At 46.1% G+C, this 8,931-nt stretch overlaps 1 protein-coding gene across 3 annotated transcripts in view; it reads left to right on the top strand.

Annotated features, from left to right (window-relative positions):
* The first annotated feature begins 555 nt into the window (after positions 1-555).
* Positions 556-8,931, top strand: part of LDLRAD4 (low density lipoprotein receptor class A domain containing 4) — a 963,403-nt gene continuing 955,027 nt past the window's right edge. The window contains exon 1 of one of the 3 annotated variants that reach the window (XM_029590930.1): positions 556-668. The gene's annotated coding sequence lies outside the window, so the exon portion shown is untranslated. The remainder of the gene's footprint in view (positions 669-8,931) is intronic. The other 2 variants (XM_029590933.1, XM_029590932.1) reach the window with 2 other exon arrangements.

The raw sequence follows: 8,931 nt of genomic DNA, 5'->3' as shown, positions 1-8,931 counted from the left end.
CTCACTGGATCATTAATCTGACCCAGCATGGCGTTTCTAATGTTCTTATACAGTTGCCAAGGTACCCAGTTCCAGGAGGGCGATTTCAGGCCAGTCCTGGATTTCTGTCAATACCATCCTAATACATTCTGGTACACAGAACACTGATTTCAATGGGTAAATCAGGGACTACAAATACCACATTGCACTGGGAGCTCAATTCTGAATCAGGACTGGCTAAAGACTCCCTCCTGGAAGTGTCACAGGTCACCCTCCCCCCAGAAGCACTCCGGGTCTGCTTCTAGTCTGTCAGGACCTCTACAGTGCCCAACGTGTGCCCACCTTGCCTGTAAGGTAAGCCTGAAAAGGGGGTACGTATTGCACAGAAAGAAAAAAAAAAAAAAGGCAAATAGTTTGCGCAGCCTTCGGCGCTGCTGCGTGCATGGCCAGCTTTAGGCTCTCACCGAGGCTGGCTGCAGCATTGCTCGGGAAGGGCTTTGCACATCCAGCCCTGTAGATGTCAGCATAGCCTGCGGAGAGCGGCGGCGGGGCAGGGCAGGAAGCCTGTCTCCCTCCCGCCTGTCTCCCTGCCACACGGAGACCCAGACACGCCGCAGACAGGCAGCAGCCGGAGGGCAGCGGCAGAGGCGGCGAGACGCAGGATCGGCACCCAGAGGTGGGGGTGGGAGGTAAGACCCTTTGATCGGCCCGGGCAAGGAGGAAAGATGCTGCTGCCAGCAGCAAGGAAAGTCCCCGGGAGAGGGGCGGAAAGTGGAGGAGGCCCCCAAGTTGAAGGGCGCCGGGCTGTGCAAAGGGAGCGCTGCCACCTTAAGGGTGGCGTCTGGCTCGGGTGAGCTCTTCTCCGTGGGGGTGGGGGGGGGATGCTGCCGCCGCTGCTGCCGCTCCTCCTCCCCGGTGCAGGCGCTGGCTCGGGCTGGAGGCAGGTGGAAGGGGAGGTGAGGGGCAGAGCGGTTGGCATTGCCCGATCGCCAGTTTGCAGCGCTTTCAGCCCCTTTCTGTTGTTTCTTCTCGTCAGCGTCTGTACTTTGCTTGGTAACTGCAGTGACAGTCGGGGATTCCCCCCCTGGACGCGGGATCCGCTGGCACTGGCATCATCTGCTGCAGTCTTAAGTGCTCGGGGTTTTTTTTTTTTTTTTCCCTCTGTGTGCACGCTAATTTGCCACTATTGGAAAATCCAGATGTTAAGTGTCTGTCTCCTCCCTCCCCCAATTTGCCTTTCCTGAGAGGGAGTTCTGTATTTTTTATTTATTTATTTATTTATTTTTCATTTGTGAGCAGGCGAAGGAGTGCAGCCCGTGAAGGGTGAAACTCTGGTCAGGGGTCCAGTGCTGATGTTAGGAGAGGTTAATAACTGAGCTCACAGAAGATGCCAGTTTCTAGCACTTACGGAAAAGAGAGCCCTACTATGACTTGCCCTACTATGCTGCTTCAAAACCTTCCATTTTGAAATATTAACAAAAAATACATTCGTCCTGATGTCATTGTGAGTAATTTGATTAGTCTGTTGCCAGCAAGAGTTAATTGCATAGTGGCTTGGGTGCTATATTGGGCGCTCTAGTGTGTTAGTTACTCTGCTGCAAGATTGCAATTTTTTTTTTTCAGTGCCCTGCACATTAATTGTGACTTCAACAGGATTATGCATGAAACTTTTCCCACTTAGGGATGCAGCTGATAATTGTGTGTGTGTGTGTGTGTGTGTTGACTGGTCCTCCCTGGATCATCAATATAGATATGGTTTTAGTGGAGTGTACTACTTGACGTGTATAGATCTGTGTTCTACTATCCTGCAGTATTGGTTTAGATAGATGGATTACTCTTGGCCAGGTAATTTATTTGTCTTGTAGACGGTCTGTTTTGTTCCAATTGTATGTAATAAGGTCAAATGCATCATGATTTAGAAAGCTAGTCTATCTTTTGAGGTTTTTTTTTTTTAAGTACAAATTAATAATATATTTGACATTTATTGCTGGTAGGATTTAAATGGAGGACATTGACATTTTTTGCACCTTTATTGTAAAACAGGAAACAGTCTTTTGGTTATTAAAGGGGAATTTTACATCTCTACAAGAAACTGGTATCATTCTCAAAATGCTATTTGTGTGCCTGCTTTCTTTTGTCTAATGCCTATGAATCTGTGGACTAAAAAAAAAAAAAAAAAAAAAGTTGTGAGGTCCATTGCCAGATGCGGACTATAACATTTGTACACACAGGCTTTGGGTGTGTTTGTTACCTCGCAGTGCCCGCTTGATGAGCCTGCAAACTTTTTTGAGCTTGACTGGTTTAGGAGGAGGGATGCGCGCCTTCCTGCTATAAGCACCTCTGCAGTGCTGAAAGCCGCTTGGTGGGAATGCTTCTTTTGGATCCAGTGAATAGTGGGTTCTCTTGGCCTTCAGGTCATGTTTGCCCAGTTCTCTCATTAGTACAGTATCACTTTTTTTTGGAGCTTCTCGCTTGCTGCTCAGGGGGAAAGGAGACAATGCAGGCTTTATTTCCCCTGCTCAAGATGTCAGCAGACAATGGGCTTCTTGTGTTCAGCATCTTGTACTCTACAACTCCACTGATAAGACCTGTCATCCTGTACACCTGTTTGTGACCTAGTGCCTGCAGATTTTGTTTTGTAAGTGCTGCTGGATGTAGATAATATCTGATGATAAACTGTACAGCTTTCAAACAATTGTGCTATATTCTGTTTAGGGCATAGACAAGTGGAACTTAGTTCAAAAAGATTATAAATTTCAAAGCTATTTTGCCCTGGTTGTCCCTTCTAGAGTAGATTGGGCTTAGATTTAATTACTCACCTTTCCAAGACTGCACTCAAGATCTGCTGCTACAAAGAGGGTTTATGTTCCTAAATTGGTAGCTGGAGTGATGGAGAGCAAAGTGGCTTGCCCAAGGTCACAAGGAGCGACCGTAGGAGAAGCGGGATTTGAAACCCTGGCTCTACCACGATTCTCAGCCCATTGCTCTAAATGCTAGGCCACTGCTGCTGCTGCTGCACCTTTGTGAATTGGACTGCTCCACATTTGGAGATAGAAGGCGTGGGTGTGTCAGATCAGCTCTGCCCGATCAAATGCAGCGGATGTCACGACAAAAGAAAGCCAAAGACATTTCCATCGTGTTTTCTAGAAGTTGAATTAATGCTTTCCGACATATCCTGCATGTGTGGATATGTGTGTCTGTGTGGGTACACATATTGCAAAGAGTTCCACGTTTTTTGGTTTGTGAGTTCAGAAAGTCTGCCTGGCTCATAGACAACAGAATCCACAAATCAGTGGTTCCGGCAATTAGAATGAATGACACGCAACATGTAGCTCCATACAATTCTACATCCCTTTTTTCTCTCAGCAGTGACTGCAGGCATTGTTCAGTCACGAGCCGTGATAAATCGGAGATAGACAGCGGGGTTGAGCAAGAAGTTGCGACCTGGGATTTAGTAGGATGGATATTGCCTTGTAACACCCAAGTGTGTGTACGCCCACCCGTGCAGTGCAGGAAGATCTCTTGCCACACTGCCAGAGGTGGCTTGTGAAAACTTACTTCTTTGTATTTTGATCTCTTCTGAAAAACCACGGCACCCTGTTTTTGAGAGAAATCTAATGAACCTTCTTAGGTTTCATCCTCCATTATAGAGCTGTCTCTGTGCAGCTGCTTTAACCTGCCTCTGTGCTGTCCCTGTGCCGCCTCGTTGGATTCTGTCGGGCCTTGGGCTGGTTAGCCTGTTGAATATTTTTGAAATATGCTTCCCAAGAAGCCCATGTTGGAGGCCTGATATATCTGGGAGCTTCTGCAGTCGTATAGTGCACTCGTTCGGTGGTGCGATGTATATTTTGTGCTGCAGTCTCCTAGAGCAGGACTTCTCTGCAGCCTGTTCAGCAGGTGAGCATTAGCACACAGCAAAACGCTGTAAAGGCAATGGAGAAACGGTGAAGGGCTAGAGGTTGGACATAAAAAAATGGACTGACCTGGGGTAACTTTAGGTGTTACTTGTGGTAACTTTGGCTGTAACATTTCTGTGCGTGTGTGTGGGGGGGGCTTAGCCTGTATGGAATAGCAGTTACAACTCTCAACACCCTGCTGGGCAAATTGGATGGACCAGTTTGGCCTTTATATGTTACTCCGACCTGCCTGTCAAGTGTTGGAGAGGTGCATGGCATTTCTCTTTAGTTTGTATTTAATTATTCTAGTTTTATGACCTGCCTTTCTGAAAATTCACTGAATACAGGGTACAGCAACCAATATATAGTAATAGAAATTACAGTAATGAAATCACTATTTGTTTTCTCCTTATTACCTCTGGTTGGAAAGATGCAGAAAGCTGGGACAGGAAGGAATGGAGACTAGTATGTAAATACAGGACACAGACGTCTGACGAATAAAACTGGGGACCAACTTTTGCTTGAAATAAATAAACATCTTTTATTCCCCTACCCCCTAAAATGCAAAATAAATCATATATGCATTTAAAAAAAAAAAAAAAAAAAAGGACAGGAGTACTAGAAGAAGATAGAGCTGAGGGACTGGCAAATTGATATTTTGAGGCATCTGCGTTGCTAACCAGCATGTCAAGGCATTCAGTGGTACAACCATTAAACGAGCTTTAAACATCCATTAAAAGCAGTGCTGTGGGATCATAGGACATAGGCGCAGGGGAAACTTCCTGGTGAGGGCTTTGCGCTCTCAGTGGTGAATAACATTGGATAGCTTCTCTAACACTTCCCTTCCAAGCACTTAAGAACATAAGAAATTGCCATGCTGGGTCAGACCAAGGGTCCATCAAGCCCAGCATCCTGTTTCCAACAGTGGCCAAAACCAGGCCACAAGAACCTGGCAATTACCCAAACACTAAGAAGATCCCATGCTACTGTTTTTTTATTGCATTCCCATCATACAAAATAAAAAAGAAAACAAAAAATAAAAAGCAAATGAGAGCAGAAGGAGTGGTAAAGCCAGGCTTGGTGCTACCGGGTGTGCAAACTATGCACGTGCTCAGGGTGGGGGGCCTGGCGGCAGCTGCAGTGGAAGGGGCCCATCATAGGGACCGGAAAGAGGCTTGTGCAGCCGCCGGTGGGACCCCATCCCACCTTTGGCGGAAGAAGGGAGAGGCTCACACTCTGAGCATCACGACCTGACCTGGCAGCTGAATTAGAGGGGCTTCTCCTTGGGTGCCACTCCTGCGGTATTTAACTCTCATGGTTCTAGCACTTTCTCTATGTTCATCTCGTGCAACGTTGCATACTGTGGTGCTGACCCATGGCGAGGAGCCACAGAAAGGGCTTTTACAGCTGTGAAACCAATCCTGTCCTCCTCCCCCCAACGAATGAGGCACAGAATGGCAGCAGCCGTGGAGGAGTAAGAGAGACACCGTGGACCCTACCTGACTGCCTGATTTGCATGTGTGTGTAAATGGGAGCCTGCTTGGGACGGGTGGATGGGGGTGGGTTGTGAATGAAAGCCTGCATGGGATGGATGGGTGGGTAGGTTGGTTTTGAATTGGAGCCTGCCTGGAGTGGGAGGGTAGTTGGGTGTGAATGGGAGCCTGTCTGGGGTAAGAGTGTGTGTGAATCAGAGCTTGCTTGGAGGGGATGGGTGTGTGTGAATGGGAGCCTGTGTGGGGTAAGAGTTTGTGTGTGTGTGTGTGTGTGTGTGTGTATATATATATATATATATATATATATATATATATATATATATGATTAGGAGCCTGTCTGGAGAGGATAGGTGTGTGTGTGTGAGAATCAGAGCTTGCCTGGACAAAATGGGTGTGTGCGATTTGGGGGATGGGGATGTGAATGGGAACCTCCCTGGAGGGGATGGGTGTATGAATGGGAGCCTGCCTTGAGGGAGTGGATGTAAAAACGTTTATGCTACCCCCACTAACCCATACCAATTTTAGGGTGACTGAAAATAAAATGTTTTCAGGTATGGGAAGCAGGGGATTTTTCCATTCTTATGTTTTAATTATTGGGTGTTTTTCTGTGTCTGCTATTTTTGAAATATTTTATTGCTGTTTGGAAAATTTTTTACATTTTCTTTATGAGTTCTTAATTATTGGATGTTACTTTATTCAGCATCTGTTTGACAATATTTGTTTTATTAGTATGGTTTATTTTGATTAATTTATATTTCTTGATGGTATTGTTTGATTTATGAGGACCGGTGATGTTTCTGTTTTTTTGTTTCATTGCATGTAGAGTCTTGCTTTTTGCAGTTTCCAGTTTGGTTTCTGTCTGCACATTTCCATCTATACTTTCAGATCTCTTTATTCTGTATTTGGTTAGGGTCTGTCTGTCTTCTTTCTGCATGTGTAAGTGAGGCGAGGTATTCTGCTAGCATGTAATTTCTATGCAGGGATTTATAGCAGGTTGGCTTGTTCTGCTTTCCTAATAGAAGGTGTTTCGGGCCTGATATAGTCTTTGCCTTTTCTTAGATAGGGTTGTTCCTATCTGAGTGCTTGCAGTTGGTGTGGGAAGTTTACTAAATTTTTGTCATTAAGTTTAATCAAGGTTGTCCAAGGGCCAAACCCACACCTAACATGCATTACAATAGGCCTAATACCATATGGATTCCAAGTGTCTCTTTCTGTAGGGTTTTCTGGGTGCATGTTTGTACAGCAAACTAGTGCTGGCTACAAGGCCCAACCGGCACCAATTTTATGTTCCACTAGGTGAGGCATGAGCAGCTGGGGATCACTCCTGCACACTTTAGGGATTTTGGTCCTGTGGCTGGCTCAGGGGGTGTGTCAGTTTTGACAGTTTGGATGGCTGGAGAGAGAGCAGAACTTTTTCGGTGGCGAAAGGAGACCTGGGGCAAAGCATGAGACTAATAGTTTCTATTGTGTGTTGGTTATTGGGGAATACAACAAAAATGTTGTGTTAAAAACAAAAAAAAAAAAAAACGGGATGGAAAAGGGGGGACAGCACAGTATTTTTAGTACAGGGCAGCAAAAATGCTAGTGCCAGCCCTGGCTGAAGGCAAAGATTGTCCACTCGTGAGTTAACGGCTGATCCCTCATAGAATCATCGAATTTGAAGGCAGATGAAGACTGCAGGGCTTGCAGTTTCTCGTTTTCATTTCATACAGAGGCATCGCTAAAGTATTTACAAGACTTGGGACTCAGGCCCATCAAATCTACCCCTGAGATTTTGATGAATATTACATTCTACATTCCTGCTCACCCAATCAGCCTCCTCTTCCCCTCCCCAGGACAATCCTGTAAAAACATAGGAGACTAATGTTCCTGAGAGCCTGCTGGGCCTTATGGGGATGATTTAAAGACATCAGCACCAACCACACTGGAGGAGCCAAGGGGGATACATTGTACTGGCTGATTCTTACCTGATCAGTGTTGTGCTGCCAGTTCCTTATCAAGGGTTTCCTACCTGCTCTGCCCTACTTGGTGAGGGACTCCTTGTTTTCCCAAAATTATATAACCCTCCACCACCTCTCTCCATATTATACAACATTTTGCATAGAACATGCAATAACTTAATTCTGAAAATTGCATTCCAGTAGATAGATTCTGAAATCTGTGAGCTATAGAAACCACGGAAGTCCCTTCTTCAGATGTCACATCAGAGACATTATTCGTATCTGAAGAGAGGAGTCTTATGTAGTCTCGATAGCTCACGTTTAACATTTTTGAATAATACTTACATTGATCCAATAAAAGCCATCACTGGGAGCCATGCAGCTACCAGATCACCGCATTACATATTCCAGTCTTTAAACTGAAAATAAACGGGGTTTTTTTCCTGCCTTTGCTTTCTGAATGTTTTTTGTTTTTTTTTGCATTGCCTTTCTCTCTCTTTCCTGATTTCCTTGTCTGGCTTCTGCCAACTCCTTTTTCAGGCTCTCTTTTTGATTTTACCTTTTCTTTCTTCTTTCTTCATCACTTCCTCTTCTACCTTAACATCTGTCTCTCTGTCTTTTCTCTCCTCTATTTTCAAGCTCTCCTTTACATCAGCATCACATCAGTCTCTATATTCTCTCACATCTGGAGCTCATCCCACCTTCTCCCTCACTCCTATTCTTCATCTTTTACCCTCCAGTGCTTCCTGTCCCAACATTTCACTCCCCGACTCTTCCTTCCACTGTGCTCCACCTTCCCCTCACCTTCTGCCCCCATCAGTCTCCTGCTGTCTGGCTCCCTTCTCCTCCCAACAGCCGCCTCACTCTCCATCATTCCCACATTGACTTTCTCAACATCTCCCAACTATTTCATCTCACTCACCGTCTCCCATCCTCTCCCCCCTCATATTTCTCTCCATCACCCTCTCAGCTCTGGTCATCCCCTTGCATATTCTCCCTTTCCCTTCCACCTCAATATTCTCTCTGGTTCTTTATCATACACACGCTCCCCATCATCCATTGTGGCTCTCACAAACCAATCCCAGCCCCATCACCCCCTCTCTCTGACTCTTTCTTAAACCCTTCCTCCTCCCAATTTCTGCACCTGGTTACCACCAGTTCTTTTCTACCCCCCCCCCCCCCCCCCCCCCGCACTTCCCCATTATTTTCATTACCTTGGTTCTCTTTCATCACCTCAGGCAGCTGACGTTTGTATTGCCGATTTCAGGGAAAAGGGGAGGATCCAGCATTCACTTCCCCTGCTCCTACTCAGCCTAGAATTAAACTTCTTCCTCACTTCCCTTAGCATTTACTCTCACACTATCCACATTCACTTCCTCTTCACCTCAGCGTTTACCTCCTCTCCCTGACTGAGGCCTCCTCCCTTCCTCTTCCCTCAGCTGAATCCTGAGCTCTGGGATCACAGGCTGTAGCTGTGTCTTTATTCTGCTCCTGCCCCTCACCATCTGCCCCGAGAGGACGAAGATTAGAACACAGGACACAGCAGAACCTTCCCTGCTCCCTGGTCTGTCCTCTCTGCTCCTGCTTTTCCTCACATCAGTGTGTGCTCCAGTCTCACCCCCT

The sequence above is a fragment of the Rhinatrema bivittatum genome, chromosome 2 (genome assembly GCF_901001135.1).
Source record: "Rhinatrema bivittatum chromosome 2, aRhiBiv1.1, whole genome shotgun sequence".
Lineage (NCBI taxonomy): Eukaryota > Metazoa > Chordata > Amphibia > Gymnophiona > Rhinatrematidae > Rhinatrema > Rhinatrema bivittatum.
Note: the sequence above shows the minus strand (reverse complement) of the source record. Positions and strands in the feature narration are given on the sequence as shown.